At 46.3% G+C, this 22,355-nt stretch overlaps 1 long non-coding RNA gene across 2 annotated transcripts in view; it reads left to right on the top strand.

The window, feature by feature from the left end:
* Positions 1-18,655, top strand: part of LOC129050679 (uncharacterized) — a 29,440-nt gene extending 10,785 nt beyond the window's left edge. The window contains exons 2-3 of one of the 2 annotated variants that reach the window (XR_008514389.2): positions 5,696-9,180; positions 12,745-18,655. This is a non-coding gene — a long non-coding RNA (uncharacterized LOC129050679). Of the gene's footprint in view, positions 1-5,695 lie in introns of both variants that reach the window. The other variant, XR_008514388.2, reaches the window with a different exon arrangement.
* Positions 18,656-22,355: the final 3,700 nt, after the last annotated feature.

Consider the following 22,355-nt stretch of genomic DNA (forward strand, 5'->3'; position numbering starts at 1 on the left):
CCCTGTCAGTGGAACCTGGTGACCTTCACCCTTCTGTGTCAGGCTGCAAACAGCAAGAGATGGCAGCAGATTACACCCAACAGGAAAAGGGCCATTGCCATCCCACATGTTGCCATGGGAGGAGATGACATCTCTTCTCTCTACTCCTCCAGCAGTGTCAGCTGGGGAAGAGGTGGGTGGGTGTGCACAAAAGAGTAGACTGCAGACCATGCTCCTTCTCCTCCTGTCTGCTGGGGCCCCGAGAGAGTCTGCAGCCCTTGGCCAGGGACTGGCTGACACAGGAGAACAAAAGACCTTAGGCTGGGATAACATGGTGGTGCAGTTCATTCTCTGGAGCTCCCTGTGAGATCAGACTGGAGCCCGTCTCCAGCTGAGACCACATCTCACTTAGCTCCTTCCCTGCCATATCCTGTTTTCCTTACTCGTATCTCTTGAGGGTTCTTCCTGAATGAATTACATGCACTCAATCCCTGCCTCAGGCTCTGCTTTTAGGCAACTTGACCTAAGACAGAGATCTTAGTACTAAATACTTCGCAAGGCCTCAGAAACTCTGCTATCCACAGGCATGTGGGATATTACCTTCCCTACCACCTGGCAGTCATAGTCTATGATGCTATTCAGCTTTGTGGAAGTGCTTCTCTAAAGAACATCCCCCAATTTAAGATGATCTTAATTTACTTACTTGTTTACTGTCCATTTTTCTGCTCTAAAATGTGACCTGCAAATCAGGGGGTATGTCTGGTTGGTAACCCATTTCCTGGGACTTAGGCCTAGCTCAGAGCAGGTGTTCACTATTGATGGAATGCATGTTGAAAGACTGCATGAATCTCATCTCCTTTTGTGGGTGAAAAACTCATCCTATTCTCACTCCTGATTAACTTTATTTCTTTTTTTTTTCAAAATGGAGCCGTGATCTGTCACCCAGGCTAGAGTGCAATGGTGCGATCTCAGCTCACTGCAACCTCTGCCTTCTGGATTAAAGCAATTCTCCTGCCTCAGCCTCCCAGGTAGCTGGGATTACAGGTGCACGCCACCATGCCAGGCTAATTTTTTGTATTTTTAATAGAGACAGGGTTTCACCATGTTGCAGGCTGGTCTCGAACTCCTGACCTCGTGATCCACCCGCTTTGGCCTCCCAAAGTTCTGGGATTACAGGCATGAGCCACCGTACCCAGCCACTCTTGATTAACTTAATGGAAATATTTACAGAGATCCTTTCTCTTCTGGGTTCTAGCCTCTTATCTGTAACCTCTGCAGGTAATACATTTTCCTTCCTGATAATAGCATTTCTATGGTTGCTTTAACTTGCAAATCCTCTAATACTTATTTATTCCATTTTTGATTGGCATTAGACATAATTCTCAATTTTTGGTGACAGCACTTTGTTTAACTTACATATAAATTGACTTTGCCTTGAAACGTGACATTGACTAGAAGGATGAAACTTCTAACATGCTGTAGAACACAGTTTGACTGGCTAATTTATTATTTAGAAGAAGCTAATATTGCCATTATGAGGGACTTAGGTGGCTCTGAAGAACCAGTTGTATTTCTGATGTTTGCAATGTTAAATCTCAGATATTGCCAATGTGAAATAGTTTCTGTATGCTGTGTTCTCAATACACACCTTTTCCAAAGATATCCCAAGCTGTATTCTTAGGAAACTGTGATTTTTCTTATTTGGTCTCATAGGAATTTGGGGAGCGATGTGGGATATCCATAAAATGAGCTCCAGAAAGACACATGCGCACATGCACACACACACACACTCACACAGGTACCACACCACACTTGACTCTGTTTATTTGGAACCCATGATTATCAGAAGTGCTATTTTCCACAAATACTTCTGAGAAATAATCTGAACACTTAATTGGATGCAAAAGAGTGAGTATTTACTATTCTACCCTTTAATTAGCATAATCAGTGTTTCCAACAGCAAAAGCAATTGGAAAATCGCTAGTTTTATTAGGTTCATTATTCTCCCTTAGCGTAGTTTGGCATCAGCATGGCTATTGTTCTTAAATAGCCTCTTTTAAACAAGGGCTGGTGCTTCTTACAGGCAATTCCTAACTCTTGGGTTTTGTAGAGAGTCCAAAACTCTTTAGAACCTATAATTCAAGGAAAGGCTGCACTTTGGTTTTGCATTTTGTCTGGTCTCTTTGGGTGACAGAATTTATGTCACAAGGTGCACATGTTTGGGGGAGGCTCATGGACAGCCCATCGTGCTTGTGCTTTGGTAGGAAGTATGTGCAGTTAAGGGGAAGGAGTTAGTTACTGATTCTAGGGAACAATTGGGTAGAAAGAGATGGACTCCCTGTATTTGAAATTCAGAACTCAAGCTTGGCTCTAAGTGTTTCCTTGCTTTGCTGTGCTCCAGGGGAGTCACTGAGCAGAAGGAAGCGAGTTGCCTGAGATTCTGCAAAGCCCCAGCCCTTTGGGAGGTTAGATTGTTATTCTCAGAGCCTTTATGATGCATAATAAAGACCTAGCTTGGACCAGTGTTAGGGTGAGTTATCTTGCTATTAACATTCTTTTAGGTAGAAGTTGCTGGTCCCATCTTGCTCACAATCCTCCAAAGTTTGAAGGTTATTTTCCAGGAGACTTGGCTTGCAGTGAGAGTTGCCCTCCCACCACCCCTCCAAATTTCCTCTTGGGGTTAGCCTAACAAGGTGCTGTCACAGACCCTTGCCAGCCACGATGACCCCACCCAGACCATCCCTCTGCTGTTTCACTCTTTGATACTCTCTGGAGCTCTCTGGGGAGGGGTGAGACCTGCCATCTGGTTTGTATGGTTTGCCCAGGTCTTACAGTCATGGCTGGCTGCCTCTCTCTGAGAACTGGGACTCCTGAACTTGGTGAAATACCTCAGCCATCGATCATGTTGAATTATCGGGGACACTCATTTAAAATCCGAGCCTGTTCCAGATGGACTCTCTCTCTTTCTGCCCTGACTGTGAGAGAAGCCCTGCTGGAAGGTGGAGACACTCGTGGGCTGTGAGCAAGGGATGCAAAGACTGCCGGGAATCCTGTCTTTCCAGCATCATCTGCCAAGGCACATCAGTTCCTAGGTATCTTGATGGGTTCTGGCAGCATTACTGTCATCGAAAGAAAACATTTTAGCCATATTAAAGGTTAATGCAGCAATCTCCACACAGCCTGCCTGGAAGGGACACAGGACAAGGGTAGGTTTTCCCTGTGATGGACAGGAGGCAGGCAGCCCTCCCACAGCCCTGCCTGGCAATGCAGATGTGTCCCCAAAAGGCACTGAGGGCCAGCTGGAGTGCTGTGCTGAGGCGAGCTGACCCGGGCCGTGGGTTCACTCTGATTGCAGCGGTTTCCTGCCAGCTCCCTGGAGAGCTGGCAGATGGCCCAGCCCCACAGCAGGAGCCTCGAATGGCAGAACGACATACAACAATTTGATATCCACGTGCCAGACGAGCCGGGTGTCGTCAGTCGCCTGGCTCTGCGCCCAATCTCTTTTTGCATAAACACTTATGAATTCAGCCAAGAGGAAAAGCACTCTGATTATGAATTGAGCAGAAGGAAACAAAGTTCTGCAGATAAACACCAATGAGACAAAAAACCACGAATAAGAAAAATGACAGAAAAGGAGAACCTTCCCAGAAGCCTCCTGCCAGTGAACGGCCACCATAGCAAGAGCCTGGAGGCCCTGGGTTTTGAACTGTGAGATAAGGAAGATGATGAAAACCTCCCTAGCAGCCAGGCAAGCACAAGATTCCTGTGAAATCCCGTCTAAGTGTTTTGACCACAGAAGTAATATTATATCATAGGTGAGAGCTGTGAGTTGCTGAACCCAAAGTGAGTTCAAATCCGAGCTCTGTCTCCTGCTACCTGTGTGACTTTGAGAAGTTCCAGCACCGCTTTGTGCCTCAGTTTTCTCATCTGTTAAATGGGCATAATCACAGCTCCTGCCTCAGAGTTGCTGTAAATTAATACATGTAAAGCACTGAAATCAGCCTGGTATACAGTAAGTGTTATGAACGTTATTTTCTTGGAAGGACAGAACTTATTTTCATGGTCTAAGCCTGAAAATCTAAAAAATGTGAGAGAAGAGGAAAGAATCTAGAGTCTCACCATGAGGGGGAAAGGTCAACTTGAAGCAGGACAGGGTCATTGACAATTTCCTGTGATTCTGCTGCTGCCTTCTACACTATGGTAGCTCCTAGCCACTTGTTGTTTAGATTTTGTGATTTAGAAATGAATTAAGGCCAGGCATAGTGGCTCACGCCTGTAATCCCAGTACTTTGGGAGGCCAAGGTGGGCAGACAACCTGAGGTCAGGAGTTCAAGATCAGCCTGGCCAACATGGTGGAATCCAGTCTCTACAAAAATACAAAAATTAGCTGGACATGATGGCGGGTTGCTGTAATCCCAGGTACTCAGGAGGCTGAGGCAGGAGAATTGCTTGAACCTGGGAGATGGGGGTTGCAGTGAGATGAGATTGTGCCACTGCACTCCAGCCTGGGGGATAGAGTGAGACTCTGTCTCAAAAAAAAAAAAAAAAAATTAGTTAAGAGAAAATTGAAAATTCAGCTCTTCATTCTCACCAGCCACATTTCAAGGGCTCAACAGCCCATGTGGGTGGCGAGCAGCTGCCAGGTTGGACAGTGCAGAGTAGAGCAACCTGCCATGGCAGAATGTTTGATTGGACCGAGACTGAATAGTCTATTGCAGTGGCCCCCAATTTTTATTAACACCAAGGACCAGCTTCCATGGATTTGTGGGGGGAAGTTTTGGGATGATTCAAGTGCATTACATTTATTGTGTACTTTATTTCTATTGTTATTAATATTATAATATATAATGAAATCATTATACAACTCACCATAATGTAGACTCGGTGGGAGCCCTGAGCTTGTTTTCCTGCAAGTAGATAATCCCATCTCAGGGTGGTGGGAGACAGTGACAGATCATCAGGCATTAGATTCTCATAAGGAGCACACAACCTAGATCCCTTCCACATGCAGTTCACAATAGGGTTGGTGCTCCTATGAGAATATAATGCTGCTGCTGCTCTGACAGGAGACAGAGCTCAGGTGGTAACACTAGCCAGGGGGATCAGCTGTAAATATAGAGGAAGCTTCACTCACTAGCCCGCTGCTCACCTCCTTCTGTGTACCCCAGTTCCTAACAGGCCACACACCACTACTGGTCTGTGGTCTGGGGGCTGGGTACCTCTGGTCTATTGGATAACACTGGCTCGGAGTGTACTGATCAGCCAAAGAAGCACTGAGATGATTTGGCCTCCATTAATAAGAATGATGGACTTTTTTTTTTTTTGAGACAGATTTTCACTCTTATTGCCCAGGCTGGAGTGCAGTGGCACCATCTTGACTCACTGCAACCTCTGCCTCCCAGGTTCAAGTGATTCTCATGCCTCAGCCTCCCAAGTAGCTGGGATTACAGGTGCCTGCCACCATGCCTGGCTAATTTTTGTATTTTTGGTACAGTCGGGGTTTCACCATGTTGACCAGGCTGGTCTTGAATTCCTGACCTCAAGTGATCCACCTGCCTTGGTCTCCCGAAGTGCTGGGATTACAGGCGTGAGACACCGCACCTGGCCAGATGGACTTTTTTTGAACATTTAGTTCCAAGCACCTTCCCTGCACTTTCTCAGTTAATCCTCCCAGTGACTCTTTGAAGCAGGGACTATGACAATCTTCATTTCACAGATGGAGCAACTCAGGCACAGAGAGCAAGTCATTGGCCACGGTCGCCCAGCTGAGGAAGGATGGAGCCGGCTGAGATCCTGTTCTGGGGATTTAACTCTGCAGCCTGCATTCTGAGCTGCTGTATTCTCCCATGTTGCTATCTGATGAGCACAGCATGGGCTCTGAGTACAGAGAGGAGGAACCAGGTAATAAGGATAGGTCTGGGGCGAAGGCTGGTGCCTTGGGGAAGAAGAGAGAGGCCCCATTCTAAAGGGATGCCATTGGAAGCTCATAGTGATAAAGCAAAGCCAGGTTTTGGGGCTGGGAGTTAAACACACAGCTCTGGTTTCTGCCTTTTCACAGTGGTGATGAATGGGCACTGAGACCCTCTCAAGCTAAAGTCGTCATCACTGCTCTTCATAGTCTGAAGGTGCATGAAATGGTCAACTTTCTTCCAAAGGGCTTTTATGCCTAAGTCTGTGGTTAGTGTATAAACAGATATTTACTGAAGTCCTGCTGGGTGCAGACACTGTGGCCAGCCCTGAGGCTACAGTCAAGATGAAGCCAGTCTCTGTCCTCATGGAGACCTGTCTATTGATAAGAAAAGAGAAAGCTCACTGAGCATGGACCCTGTGCCCACTGCTTTTGATGCATCTCTCATTTAATCCTTCTATCAAATCTGTGAAATAAACACATCACCATCATCCCTCTTTCACATTTAGGGAAACATATGCTTAGAGAGGGTAAGTAACTTGGTCAAGGTCGCACAGCTTTGAACTGTCGTCCCACAGGTGCAGGAATGAGAGGCAGCAGCCAGGGAAGCCAGGGTCTCCGGCAGTCCTTGTCTCTGGGCGGTGATCCAGAGAGAGAGAGAACACGATTGTCTCAGCACTGGGTCTTCTTCTGAGTCTTGAAGAAGCACTTCCAGAGCATCTCGGTGTTAAACATCATGTTGTGAATGACTCGGTGAGCTCTGACCCAGTGACCTTGGGGATAAAGGAGGGGAGGTACAGAGAAGCTCTTCAAATGGATGTTGCCGGGGTGTCAGTGTTCTTTGAGGACACAGACTACATGCCACCAAAGAAAGAGTTCAGTGCCTTTTCTCATTGCTCAAGAGATTGAAGGCGTAGGAAGAAAAGATGTTAAGTTATAAACATGTTTCAGTTTTGGTACCACTTGAACCAACTTACGTTTTGAAGAGGAAAGTCTTGCCTACAAAGTCAGCCCCGGGGTTTTCCTTCTGCTTATGGAATCCAGGCAATGGGCAAAGAGAAAAAGAAAACTAAGGAATCAGCCAGGTGCAGTGGCTCATGCTTGTAATCTTGGCACTTTGAGAGGCTGAAGCAGGTGGACTTCTTGAGTCCAGGAGTTCAAGAGCAGCCTGGCCAACATAGTGGACCACTTTTCTACAAAAAATACAAAAAGTTGCCGAGCATGGTGGCATGCACCTGTAGTCCCAGTTACTTGGGAGGCTGAGGTGGGAGAACTACTTCATCCCAGGAGGTTGAGGTTGTAGTGAGCCATGATTGTGCCACTCCAGCCTGGGTGACAGAGTGAGGTCCTGTCTCAAAAGAAAACAAAAAAGATAAGAAAAAGGAAACTAGGGAATCTAGACAGAATAAATTTATATATGTAATAAAGAACTGAGATAGAACTGGGTTGACCGAGTAATTATTTGAATTGCTTTTGACTGAATTTTTCCTATTGGAGTCTACATTTGTATTTTTGTGTGTGTGTGTTTTTTTTTTCTTTTGGTGTAGTTTTGCCTTTGTGTTTTTTTGAGACTGGGCCTTGCTCTGTTACCCAGGCTGCTGGAGTGTGGTGGCACGATCTCAGCTCACTGCAACCTCTGCCTCCTGGCTTCCAGCAATTCTCCCGCCTCAGCCTCCCCAGTAGCTGGGACTACTGGGCATGTACCACCAAGCCCGGCTAATTTTTGTATTTTTAGTAGAGATGGGATTTCACCATGTTGGCCAGGCCTGGTCTTGAACTCCTGGGCTCAAGTGATCTGCCTGCCTTGGCCTCCCAAAATGCTGGGATTACAGGTGTGAGCACCTGTGCCCAGCTAGAGTCTACCTTTCTTTGAATTCACTGCAGTGCAAAGACTGGGACATGTGGAACTCCAGGTGTATATGGGTTACATAGAGATGCTAGGGGCTGATTAAGGAAAGAAAGATATGAGAAGCCTGCAGACCATGCTTTCCCAGACTGTGTGGGCCCTGGGAAAGGAGAAGTGGACAGAAAGGGAACACTGGGTGCCCTGGAAGAGAAGATTCATCCAAGTCATCAGGGAAGTTACTAATGCAAGGGAAGAAATGCAGAGACAGGGCCAAACACGCTTCTTCCAAGTCCTTTCTGTCTGCTCAGTCACCTCTATGCTTATTTTTCTTCTTTCCTGTAAGTAGTGTCATGCGTTTTCTTCCCATTCCTAGTCACTCCAAGTCAACTAACCCCTCTTTACCATCTTTTCATCAGAGCTTGAAACCTCCTCTCCTTCATGTATTAGTGAACATGTTTCTCCATAATACTGCTAGAAACAAGAATTGAAACCTGGAAAACCTGCATTAGAGTACCAGATCTGCCTCTGCTAGCTATTTGAGAAGATATTTTGTTCCATTCTTTTTGTTGTTATTGAAACAGTGTGTCACTCTGTCGCCCAGGCTGGAATGCAGTGGTTCAATCTTGGCTCACTGCAGCCTCAACCTCCTGAGCTCAAGCAATCCTTCCACATCAGCTTCCTGAGTAGCTGGGACTACAGGTGTGTGCCACCACACCTGGCTAATTTTTAATGTTTTTTTTTGTTTACTTATTTGTTTTTGTAGAGATGGGGTCTTGCTATGTTGTGCAGGCTAGTCTCAAACTTGTGGGCTCAAGCGATCTTCCTGCCTTGGCCTCTCAGATGAAATGGGAAAACTTCCCTTGTTCCTCTGGAAGGGCATGCTATGCGGGTGTGGTTTGCTTCTTCAGTGCCCCACTGCTCAAACCTCTAGGAGAGCATACAGACAGGCAGGGAGCCCCATGGCAGTGTCTAAGGGTGAATGTTTATAGTTGAAGCCCCACTGGGCGTGTGTTACAGAGTGCTCTTTTAGTTTAGCCATCCGTAGGTAGCTTGTGTTACTCACCTCAATTAGACCACCGCCTTATTGCGAGGACAGAGGGCTCTCTTTGTCCCGGGGTTCTTGCCTTGGTGTACCGGAAGTGGTGGGATCTCAACTCACTGCAAGCTCCGCCTCCCGGGTTCACGCCATTCTCCTGCTTCAGCCTCCGGAGTAACTGGGACTACAAGCGCCCGCCACCACACCCAGCTAATTTTTTTGTATTTTTAGTAGAGATGGGATTTCACCGTGTTAGCCAAGATGGTCTCGATCTCCTGACCTCGTGATCCACCCGCCTCAGCCTCCCAAAGTGCTGGGATTACAGGCGTGAGAGTGCAAGGTTTTATTGAGTGGAAGTATCTCTCAGCAGATAGGGGAGCCAGAAGTAAGATGGTTTTCCCTTGGAGTCAGGTGAGTGGCCCGACTCTTCTCTGACTGTCCCAGCCAAACTCTGCTTGTTTGTTCATTCTCATGTGGCCTTCTCCCCTGGGTGTCTCTGTCCCTTCTTCTCTTCCCATGAGGATGCCATTGTTACTCCATTTAAGGTCCACGCTATTCCAATATGACCTCTTTGTAATTAGATCTGCAGTTACCCTGTTTTCTTTTCTTTTTTTGAGATCTAGTGTTGCTCTGTTGCCCAGGCTGGAGTTGAGTGGCACAATCTCAGCTCGCTGCAACTCTGCCTCCTGGGTTCAAGTGATTCTTCAGCCTCAGCATCTGAAGTAGCTGGGATTACAGGTGCACGCCACCATGCCTAGCTAATTTTTGTGTTTTTAGTAGAGACAGGGTTTTGCCATACTAGCCAGGCTGGTCTCGAACCCCTGACCTCAAGTGATCCTCCTGCCTCAGCCTCCCAAAGTGCTAAGATTACAGGCATGAGCCACCATGCCCCGCCCCTATTTTCTAATAAGGTCACATTCTGGGATTCCTGGTGAATGTGAATTTTTGGAGGACAGTATTCAGTCTAGCAAAAGCCAGGGCATTCTTATTTTCTTCCCTACCTCAGAAATAAGGAAGTTAATTTCAACCCCTCGGAGAGAGAGGGAGGCTTCCTGAGCTTCCGACAATCAATTATCCAAATATCAGTCACAGAAGAGCACTAAAGGTTGTGCACAGCACATGGCCAGCCCGTTCTCAGAGTCTGTCAAGTTTAAGGTGAACGCTAATCCTGAATGAGTTTTAAAATGTATTTGGCATTTCCTCATCATTGTAAAATGTTCTCACATCGTGATGGCTGGGGCTTCCCTCTCAGGTGTAATCTGCGAAGTCAGACGTGACACAGCCTGGGTGAGGTGGGCCAAGCTGGGAACTGGGTTAGGAGGGAAACTGGGGAATGATCTCCAAGGTCTCAGATCCCAACCTGGCTTTAGCCTGATTCACCCAAAGGGACCTGGCAAAAACATACACATTCCAGGGCCCACCCCAGACCTAATGAATCAGAATTACCTGGGAAGGAGCCTGGGGAACTCTGTTTTCAGAAGCAGCCCAGCAGAATCCTATGGTCAGACAGGGCTAGGAAACCGAGCTCAGTCTAGGGCAGTAGTTCCCAAACTCATCTGTGCTTCAAAAAATACAGATGCTGATGGCCAGGCGTGGTGGCTCACATCTGTGATCCCAGCAACTTGGGAGGCTGAGGCGGGAGGATCGCTTGAGCTCAGGAGTTTGAGACCAGCCTGGAGAGCATAGGGAGATACTGACTCTATAAAAAATTTAAAAATTAGCCAGGCGTAGTGGTGCCCGCTTGTGATCCCAGCTACCCTGGAGGTTGAAGTGGGAGGGTTGCTTGAGCCCAGGAGTTGGAGGCTGTAGTGAGCTATGATTGTGCCACTGCACTCCAGCCTGGGTAACAGAGTGAGGCTCTGTCTCAAAAACAAAAACAAAAAAAACAAAAAACAGATGCTATGTCCCATTCCAGAGGTTGAGGTTTAATTTTTCTTGGGTGTGGTCTGGGTTTTGGAACACTTAAAAAAAATCCCAGGTGACCCTAAAGTGTAGATGAGTTTGGAAACCACACATCTAAGGCACACTTGAATGGGGGAGCAGTGAGGTGGCGTGGGCTAGCCGGCCAGAACCCAGGGGTGGGGCAGTAGGAACCAGCATTGCAGAGGCCATTAAGGCTGGGAAGCATAGTGTCTGGGGCCTGTAACAATGCTTGGACATGAATGCTTTAGATCTAAGACAATTGGCTCCTAAATGTGAAAACTGCATGGCGGAAATGAATGCATGTTTAATGGTTTGCAACACTGTCAAGCGGTCAGCTGCAACTCCGTTCTGAGTGCATGATGCCTGAGATATGCCTGTAATGGGAATTGATTTTAATGAATTTAATATGGTGTGGAGTGGGGCCTTCAAGAGTAAAAATGTCAGTTCTAAGTTGGTTGCAGGGGTTTGGGCAAAGGTCTTAAAACCCCATGGTGAGCAGATGGCCAATCCTAAACACCCCAATTTTAAAACAGAGCCTTTTTTCCAAGAGACTTTTTGAAAATAGCTCCTATTTTGAGGAGAGGAACCCTGGCGGGAGAGAGCCAGAGTCAAGCCCAGCTGAGAGGGGGTTGGCAGGCAGGGGCCTGCCTGGTCCTCACTGAAGCTTGCTACTCAGGGTGAGCTTCCTAAACCAATGCAGATTTGCTGGCCCACTGAGCCTCCCAGATGAGAACTTGCATTTCAACAAAGTCCTCAGTGCAGCAAAGTTTGAGATATACTGGGCTAGAACACCCAGGGGACCCAAAGGTTCTCTGAAAACTAAAGAAAATAGGCCGGGTATGGTGGCTCATGCCTGTAATCCCTGTATTTTGGGATGCCAAGGTGGGCAGATCACTTGAGTTCAGGAGTCCGAGACCAGCCTGGACCAACATGGTGAAACACCATCCCTACAAAAAATACACAAATTAGCCAGGTACAGTGGCAGGTACCTGTAGTCCCAGCTACTCGGAGGGCTGAGACAGGAGAATTGCTTGAACCTGGGAGGCAGAAGTTGCAGTGGGCCGATATCACACCACTGCACTCCAGTCTGGTGACAGAGTGAGATTCCATCTAAAAAAAAATAAAATAAATAAATAAATAAAAAATAAAAATAAACAGTGCACTAGAAGACCCAAGAGACCTGAAGATTCTATCAAAATTAAGGATAATAATTTAGGTCACAAATGTATTCTCTTTCTCCTTTTCCCCACTGCTTCCCTCCGCCAGTAATCTTTATAGACTCAAATAGAGTTGATGTTCTACAATCAATTCTAGTCACTTTTATTTATATTTATTTATTTTAGAGATGGGGTCTCACTATGTTGCTCAGGCTGGTCTCAAACTCCTGGGCTCAAGTGATGCACCCACCTCATTCTCCCAAAGTGCTGGGATTACAGGCATCAGCAGCTGCACCTGGCCGTGACTTTTACTTTTGAGGTTCAAATTATCCCTAACGTGGCCAGTGGGAGCTAATGCCTGTGAGACCATAGATTTTTTTTATGCACTCAATACATTTTCATGTTTATCTTACATTTTTATTATGGAAAAGATTCTGTTTTTTCCACTTGTTTCTATTTGATAATGAACCCCTCTGTGCCTATCACCAGCCTCAGCTTCCATCGTCTCATTACCAAGCTGGGTTATTTTGAAGCAAATATCTTCTAATATTTAGCCAGTGTTCAAATTTCCCTAACCATCCTAAATGAGTGTTTAGAGTAGTTGTTTCCTTGGAAACAAGGTGAAAACAAGTACATTTTACATTTTTAGGCCAGTCTTGAAAGTAAGTGTAAAACCATATGTGGGGTAGGAGGTGGGAGTAGCCTCTCAAGGTGGTGCCTGGATACCAGACCCAATTGAGGACTAGCTAAGACAGATTCCACAATGAATAATACAAGGAGGTGGGAATATTAAGGTCCATTGCGAAGGTTGGCTACCACAATTATTTGATCAACTAGTTATCAACCCTGACTGCAGCTGAGAGAGATTTGTTTTTGTTTTTGTTTTTGTTTTCAGAGACAGGGTCTTGCTGTGTTGCCCAGGCTGGACTCAAACTCCTGGACTCAAGTGATTCTTCTGCCTCAGCCTCCCGAGTAGCTGAGACTACAGGTGTGTGCCACTGTGCCAAGCAAGATTTTAAAAAATACGTATGCCCAGACACCACTCTAAACCAACTAAATAAGAATCAGATATAGTGAAGTCGTTAATCATTTTGCTCCTGGGTCTTTATGACAGTTTTGCTCCTGGGAAACTCCTGGGAATGTGGTAGAGAGAGAGAAAGAGATGGGAAAATAAGATTTTAAGAAGCGTTGCCATGCATTTTGAAAATAATTTTTCTTTGGTGTTTGTCTTGAGGGACGGCGGTAAACATTTCAGTTGCCTTTAAGTATGCTTGGATGCTGGAATGATGGTTCTTTGAATGTAGCATCGAACTGGGATTGGGCCACATGGCAGCCAGTGTGAGCCTTTATGCCACATTTATAAAACCTGAATGTCATGAGCCCACTCTCAGGGACGTTACAATTTGGAGGGTTAGGTCAGATCCACAAATCTCTTCTATCTCATGGTAAAGGAAACCTGGCGTGTAGCAGGAGATGGCGTGATAACCATAACATATTGCATGATCAATATTTGTATTCTTCTTAGCAATATTAAACTTTTTGACCCTCTCCATTGTGTCATCAATTTGCTTAATACAGTTTCTGCCTCAGCATCGGTTTTTAGGCCTGGCATAAGCTGTTTGAAACCCAGGCATGTACCCCGCCCATCGTCTTTGGCCTAGTTAACACCTCCCCTCCCTGCGTGGTGGTTTGGAGAACCTGCTTGTTCCTCATCCCACTGATCCCAAACCCAGTACACCCCACAGCTGCTGACCATGATTAAACCTAATGGAGATTCAATGCCTTTCTTTTGATTCTCAGGGACTGACGTTCATTCATTTCTTAAATACTTGCAGAGTCAGCCAGGCATGGTGGCTCACGCTTGTAATCCCAGCACTTGGGGAGGCTGAGGTGGGTGAATCATGAGGTCAGGAGTTCGAGACCAGCCTGGCCAATACGGTGAAACCCCGTCTTTACTAAAAATACAAAAATTAACTGGTGTGGTGGTGCGTGCCTGTCATCCCAGCTACTCAGGAGGCTGAGGCAGGAGAGTTGCTTGAACCTGGGTGGTGGAAGTTGCAGTGAGCCAAGATTATGCCATTGCCCTCCAGCCTGGGCAGCAGAGCGGGACTCTGTCTCAAAAACAAACAAAAAGCCCAAAAAGCAGAGTGAATTTAGGAAACCATGAAGTCCAGAGTTTGATCCAATCCCTTCCTTTTTCTCTTTCTCAAATATTTTGAGTCAGGTACTATCCTAGATTGTCTTGTGATATTTACAATCTAGGAGGCAGGAGAGAGAACTAAGAACAGAGAACATGTTCTGAGATGTCTGCTGTGTTTGCAGGTACCTTCCCTCAATTTCCCTACTCACTGGCCATGCTGGAAAGCAGGTCTTGGCTCCACATTTGTGCCATGGTACCCCCACTCCCTACAGTCAATTGGTTGGCCAGAAGCCCAATTCTCTCTCTCCCTCTCTCTTTCTCTCTCTCCCTCTCATTCTCCCTCCCTGTCTCTCTCTTTCTCTCTCTCTCTCTCCCTCCCTCTCATTCTACCAAGACATCCAGTAACTAACAGATCAGCTGGTGGTGGGCTCTGCTGGCTGCCATGATGGGCCACCAGCCAAAAGGGAAAATTGGTTGTGAGTGAGAGAAGCAGAGATAAGAAATTGCACAGGGCTGTTAAGAAAGACCAGGGGCGGCCAGGCGTGGTGGCTCACACCTGTAATCCCAGCACTTTGGAAGGCCAAGACGGGCAGATCACAAGGTTAGGAGATCAAGACCATCCTGGCTCACACAGTGAAACCCCCATGTCTAATAAAAATACAAAAAATTAGCCGGGTGTGGTGGCAGGTGCCTGTAGTCCCAGCTACTTGGGAGGCTGAGGTGGGAGGATGGCATGAACCCCAGGAGGTGGAGCGTGCAGTGAGCTGATATCATCGCACCACTGCACTCCAGCCTGGGTGACAGAGTGAGACTGCGTCTCAAAAAAAAAAAAAAAAAAAAAAAAAAGACCATGGGCTTCTGAGAGCGAGAAAGAGGAATTTTGGTTTCTGTAACTGCAGTTTCCGTTCTCTCATGGCCTCTCATTTGTTTCCCATGTCCATGAGTTTGCCTGTTAGAGATAAGGTGTGCTCCTTTCCCTCCAGCTCATGCAAATGGGTTTCTGTTTCTTACAATCATTGTTCCCAGGTACGGATGGTGACTGATGCTCTGCTAAATGCTGAAAAAAGGCAGATTGGAAGCACAGAAATGAGGGCTTCTCTGAGGAGGTGATGTTAGAGCCCAATTGGAAGGCAGGAGTAAATGTGCACCATGATTTTTTAGGATTAAAACCAAGTATCTCACTGCTTGGGCACGTGTAGATAGAGGTGATTTAACAGTAAACTATCCCAGTTGTACCCATTGTCAGTTACCTCACCACAAGGACTATGTAGCCCTGAGTTTGCTTAGTGCTTATTTATTTTAGGTTGTTGTTTATCCAAACCTCTTAAATGATATGCCCTTGGAACAAGTGACAGCATCGTTCATTGATGTTGTGGACAAACCACTATTTTATTACTCAAGACTGGGTAATTTATAAAGAAAAAGAGGTTTAATGGGCTCACAGTTCCATGTGGCTGAAGAAGCCTCAAAATCATGGTGGAAGGCAAAAGCCATGTCTTACATGGTGGCAGACAAGAGTGATGAGAGCTATTTTGGTCATTGTTCACTGGCCATAGAATTTACTTCTATATTTTGAACTAAGATGACAGCCAGGCACACAAGACGGTTACAGGTCTGTCTTTTGTTTTTGGTGATGATGATGATGATGAAATGGCTGACATGGTTCATGACTTGCTTTTACTTGTAGTCTCAGACCTAGATTTTTTGGCTAGACTATTGGCTTGGGATAGATGAAAATCATTCCTTGTATCCCCTGATCTTAAAGTCAAGACTGAACCAGCCTCCAGATGCAAGCCTTCATGGGGATTCAGATACCATGAGGAATGGGCGTCCCTGCAATATTGTCATGGCTGTCCAAAAGTGTTACTGGAGCTGGGCAAGTGGGTGCTCTCCTGCCATTCCATCCTGCTTAGATTTCCCATTCAACACCAGTCTTATTTCCTTTTTTTTTTTTTTTTTTTGACAGAGTCTCTCTCTGTCTCCTAGGCTGGAGTGCAGTGGTGGGATCTCGGCTCACTACAGTCTCCACCTCCAGGGTTGAAGTGATTCTTGTGCCTCAGCCTCCCAAGTAGCTGGTGCACACCATCAAGCCTGGCTAATTTTTTTTTTTTTTTGTATTTTTAGTAGAGACAGGGTTTCACCATGTTGGCCAGGCTGGTCTTGAACCCCTGACCTCAAGTGATCCACCTATGTCAGCCTTCCAAAGAGCTGGGATTACAGATGTGAGTCACCGTACCTGGCCCCATTTCCTCTTATACCATAAGTCATTGCCTGCAGATGTGTTTTCTCCATTAGTTTGCAAAAGCTTCCTGAGGGTAGGTCTGTGCCTCATTTATTCTGGAATCTCCCTGGCACAAAGCACAGGGCTTTGTCCTCAGTAGGCATTCAACAAATGTTTAATTTCATTCAACAGCTCCTCTTACCACTGCCCCCACCTTGTTTTCAGGTGGCTAAATACAATCAGAACAAGTAGGTATCATAAGATTTAGTCCAGAGTCAATTTGGGAAGAAATCACTTTAGTGATATGAAAAGAAACCATGCTGTTTAGTCAGAATACTTCTGAGAGTATCCCCTGTCCAAGCATTTGCTGAATTTCTATCTACTAATTTTCAGCTGGAACAGTATGGCTGCAGAGAGTCCATTTGGACTAGATACACTTTCATGCCTTCATGTCTTTAACAATAATGTGTGGCCCTACTGTGTTTGTTCACTAACTCCTTTGAACCTACCATATAAGCTATATCTTTATTTTCCTTGTAATTTGGGAGGTCCAATGCTTCATTAAGCTCACATATCCTGAAACTAATGAAGAAAATAGCTCGTTAACCAGCTAGTATAAAAATAGCCACCAAATCAAGTCAATCACCCGCCTTAAATCAGCCCAGTACTCCCGTCTTGAGCAGAGAAGCCCATTCTGAATCACAGTCAAGACATTGATGGAAAAACAGCTCCCTCTGGGGATCAAAACCATGCTCGCCCCAAATTCTCCTCCCCAGAATCCTACACATTGTTCACCCACTGAACCCAGAACAAACAAGAAGTGCTTGAAATGAGGACGGGTAGCTCCGTGTACCAATCGGAATTTAAAACTGTATCAATTCCTGCTATAGAAGTGAGGCTTCTCCCCAGGACCAGCATTCCGCGAAGGCAGCCCTTTTCTAGATGGAGAAAATAGAACCTGAAGGCACCCGTTTCCCTAAACTGCTCTCTCGCTCATGTGTAAGTACAAATGAAAAATGCTGATGCTGCTTCTGTTGGCATTGCTTTTTATTTACGGCCGTCAATAAATCATTTTATCCTTGAACAAGACTTGAGAATGGCCCAAAGGCAGAGGCACGATTCCTTAGGAATTAGGCCAACAGAGAATGGGCTATCTCTCTTCCCAGCTCTTCTCTTACTCTGCTGTCAGAAACAGAAACGTTCTCTGTGAGTAGCTGGGAGCAGACGGCCGCACTTGGGTTCCATCTGGGGGTTCTGTTAACACAGTTTTACCCCAGCCTGCCTTCATGGCCACTGCCACACAAGCTGCATCTGTTCTTTCTTCTGCGCCTTTTGTTACTTCGTTGTTTTTCCTCTTTCTAGTGTAGTGAGCTGAATGGTGGCATTGCACAAGATATATCCAGATCCTTGTGCCTAGAATCTGTGGAGGTGGCATTATTTGGAAAAAGGGTCTTTGCAGATGTAATTAAGTTAAGGATCTTGAGATGAGATTATCCTGGAGTATTTTAGGTAGGCTGTGCATCTAAAGACAAGTGTCCTTATAAAAGAACACTTTTGTCCGGGCGCAGTGGCTCATGCATGTAATCCCAGCACTTTGGGAGGCTAAGGCGGGTGGATCACCTGAGGTCAGGAGTTCGAGACCAGCCTGACCAAAATGGAGAAACCCCATCTGTACTAAAAATACAAAATTAGCCGGGCATGGTGGCGCAGGCCTGCAATCCCAGCTACTGGGGAGGCTGAGGCAGGAGAGTGTCTTGAACCCAGGAGGAGGAGGTGGCAGTGATCTGAGATCATGCCATTGCACTCCAGCCTGGGCAACAAGAATGAAACTCTGTCTCAAAAAAAAAAAAAAAAAAAAAAAAAAAAAAAAAAAAAGAAGGACACTGTTTTTCATGCACGTCCGTGTGAAGAGACCACCAAACAGGCTTTGTGTGAGTAATAAAGCTGTTTATTTTACCTGGGTGCAGGCGGGCTGAGTCCTAAAAGAGAGTCAGTGAAGGGAGATAGGAGTGGAGCCGTTTTATAGGATTTGAGTAGATAAAGGAAAAAGGGGGGTTGTTCTCTGGCAGGCAGGAGTGGGGGTCACAAGGTGCTCAGTGGGGGAGCTTTTGAGCCAGGATGAGCCAGGAAAAGGAATTTCACAAGATAATGTCATCAGTTAAGGCAGGAACCAGCCAGCTGGATATGTACATGCAGGTCACAGGGGATATGATGGCTTAGCTTGGGCTCAGAGGCCTGACACTCTTCCTCCAGAGGAGACCCAGACAGAAGAGGAGAAGAGGAGGAGGCAAGGTGATCACAGAGGCAGAGATTGGATCATGCAGCCACAAGTTGAGGAATTCTAGTAGCCTCTACAAGCTGGAAGAGGCAAGGAATGGATTCTGCCCTAGAACCCCTGAAGGAGCATGGTCCTGCTCACATTTGATTGGTTTTGGACTTCTGGCCTCCCGGCTTTTCTTTTTTTTCTTTTTTTTTTTTTTTTTAAAGACAGAGCCTTGCTCTGTTGCCCAGTCTGGGGTGCAGTGGCACAATCTCGGTTCACTGCAACCTCCACCTCGCGGGCTAAAGCCATTCTCTTGCCTCAGCCTCCCAAGTAGCTGGGCTACAGGTGCCTGCCACCATGCACGGCTAATTTTTGTATTTTTAGTAGAGATGAGGTTTTGCCATATTGGCCAGGCTGGTCTCGAATTCCTGGCCTCAAGTGATCCACCTACCTCAGCCTCCCAAAGTGCTGAGATTATTTAGGTGTGAGCCACGGCACCCAGCCCAGACATTGTTTGAAGCCACCCATTTCATGTTTCTTTGCTGCAGTGGTTGTGGAATATGAATGCACTCGTGCTGTTGGTTGGACTTTGCCGACCTTGTGTCTGTTATTCCCTGGCAGTTCTACAGGGCCTGGAGCTGGTACAAAAAACCTCCCTTCTTTCCCAAATGGTCCCCAGCTTCCCCGTTCACTGAAGGCCCTGCAGTCAGGAACAGTCAGGACTTTGCACCCAGTTGCTGTGGGTGCTGGGCCGACCCGATCCTTCCTCTTATGTGATTCATGGACCCTCAGCATTGCATCACCTGTAAGCTTTTGGAATTGAAGACTCTCAGGGCTCACCCGGGAGGACCTGCTGGGCCAGAATATGCATTTTAACAAGATGCCCGGGTGATTTGCATACACGTTCAGATCTGAGAAGTGCTAGTAGGAGAGGATTTAAGGTGGTAATTAGATCTTTTCTCCACCTACAAGAATCTTAGTTTCTTCATGTTAAATCTTTTAACTGTGGCAATGGCATGCGGGTTATAAAACAAAACAAAATCCTTACATCAAGAATGCACCCTGGTGTGTTATGGATGTGGGTGAAATGAAATGTCTGGAATTTGCTTTAAAATATTCTAAAATAGCAAGAAGGAAAAGAAAAGTGGGAACTGGAATGAGATTGGCGAAATGTTGACAAGTTCTTGCAGTGGGATGATGGATGCATGGAGGTTCATGGTGCAATTCTCTCCCTACTTTTTGTGCATATGGGAAATTTCTATAATGAAAGGTTAGAGGTCGGGCACGGTGGCTCATGCCTGTAATCTCAGCATTTTGGGAGGCTGAGGTGGGTAGATTGCTTGAACCTAGGAGTTCAAGACAATCCTGGACAACATGGCAAAAGCCCGTCTCTACTAAAAATGCAAAAATTAGCCAGGCATGGTGACAACATGCCTGTAGTCACGTTGAGGCATGAGGTTGAGGCATGAGAATCACTTGAACCCAGGAGGCGGAGGTTGCAGTGAGCCGAGATCGCACCATTACACTCCAGCCTGGGCGACAGAGTAAGACTTGGGTCTCAAAAAAATTTTAATTTTCTTTTTTTTTTTTGAGATGGAGTCTTGCTCTTTTGCCCAGGCTGGAGTGCAGTGGCGTGATCTTGGCTCACTGCAAGCTCCACCTCCCAAGTTCACTCCATTCTTCTGCCTCAGCCTCCAGAGTAGCTGGGACTATAGGTACCCACCACCATGTCCAGCTAATTGTTTGTATTTTTAGTAGAGATGGGGTTTCACCGTGCTAGCTAGAATGGTCTCGATCTCCTGACCTCGTGATCTGCCCACCTTGGCCTCCCAAAGTGCTGGGATTACAGGCATGAACCACCGTTCCCGGACTTAATTTTCTTTAATTTGTTTCTTTTTTGAGACAGGATCTCACTCTGTAGCCCAGGCTGGAGTGCAGTGGTGTGATCCCGGCTCACTGCCGCCTCTTCCTCCTGGGCGCAAGCGATCCTCCCACCTCAGCCTTCTGAGTAGCTGAGACCACAGGCATGTATCACCACACCTGGATAATTTTTTCAGTTTTTGTAGAAGCAAGGTCTTGCTGTGTTGCCCAGGCTGGTCTTGAACTCCTGAGCTCAAGCAATCTTCCTGTCTCTGCCTGGGAGTAATCCCAAAGTGCTGGGATTACAGGTGTGAATCACTCTGCCTAGCCTCAACTGTTTTTTGTGACTCCACTTTTTCTCCCCTCTTGGAAATGACTAGTCTTCTAGGGAATGTCTTTTTTGTCTCAATCTGTGGTTTCTTTGCTCAGTGCACCTGTATTTGAGGCTTTGTTGATCTCCAGGCCTTTTTCAGCAGCATCGTCCCTGGAGAGCAGGATGGGAGCTGATGGCTTCTCAGGATCTTTTAATTCAGTTTCCAACAACATCTAGTCAGCACCTGTTGCTCTCAGCAGCTGGGACTTCATTTCCTTTCTCTTTCTTCACCTCTCTAACCTCTTTAAGACTCTATCTTTGTCATGGGTACAGCATCACCTGTGTGGCCCTTAGGCTCTCTTACTTACATGTGATCTGCGTATTATGTCTTTACTTCAGGGCTTCTCAAGTAGGGGGTGATTTTGCCCCCCAGAGAACATGTTGCCATGTCTGGAGACAGTTTTGGTTGTTGCAGCTGGAGGAGGCGGTGCTACTGGCATCTAATGGGTAGAGGCCAGGGATGCTGCTGAACATCCTACAATGCCCCGGACAACTCCCACTAAAACAAAATAATGATCCAGCGCCAAATGTCAATAGTGCTGAAAGTGAGAGACCCTGATTCCGTCTTAGAGATCATCCAAGCACATTTGGCTAAATTGTTTTTGCTACTGTCCCATAAAGAAAAGGCAGACTCATGATTGATGGCAACATCGATGGGAATTTTGTTTACCTCTTCTTTGTGAACTTTGGGATGCGATGATTTACCATTTGTGCAAGTTGTGCATTGCACACCTCCAGGGGGCGCCACCCACATATTTATGAAAATGCCACCCCAGGAATTGCGCAGTACATAGTCTACGTGGCTATAAGCAGTTGCTCTGGTTTTGGGGTTGCCCTGGGGTGCTCTGGAACCAGGAGGAACTTTATTTCTGGCCACTAGAGGCCCTGAGCATGACATTGAGTATCCTTTCAAGAAAGCAGAAATGTTGAACAGAGAGGACCACATTTTTATAACTCTTGACCATCATCTAGTTACGGAGCATCCACTTTTCACCCCTGGGCCATATCCATTTGACGGATGTAAAATCATCAAATTACATCATGGCTTACACTTTTGATAGCTTCTGCCCGGAACATGGTGGTAAGAGCTTCTCATTTTCAATTGATTCACTGGGGGAGAAAATATACACGGCTGCCCTAAGACTTTCTATTACACACCATTTTCTTGACAGTATTTCTTTAGTTTCTGTAGCATAACTTATTCTAACTGGTCCTCAATCACTTTGCAATAAAAACTGAGATTGTGAAAATGTTCATTGTCATTACCAGTGATGGAGCAGTAAGTACAGAGTTCTAGAGAGGGAAGGAACCGAGAGATTTAAACTAGCAGAATGAGCCTCTCACCCTCAGAATTGCTTTTAATCTTGGTGAGAACTGAGGGGAATTTCAACAGAGTTCAGGGGGACTGCGGGGATGGGGCTGGGAAATGGCTGTTTGCACATGTGGTCAGCAAATCCAGTGCGGGTCCATGTACTGTGGGCGGCCCCAAAGATGGAGTTGGGGTTGACCTGGACTGAGTGCTGGGTCATCAGACTGCAAACCCCCATTCTCAAGACATCGAGGCCCAGGCTGGTGCAGGAGATACATTGCAGTGTGTCAGCCTTTCTTCCATCACTCCTCTCCAATGACAGTCCCCGATTTTCCACCGA

Source organism: Pongo abelii, chromosome 18 (genome assembly GCF_028885655.2).
Source record: "Pongo abelii isolate AG06213 chromosome 18, NHGRI_mPonAbe1-v2.0_pri, whole genome shotgun sequence".
Lineage (NCBI taxonomy): Eukaryota > Metazoa > Chordata > Mammalia > Primates > Hominidae > Pongo > Pongo abelii.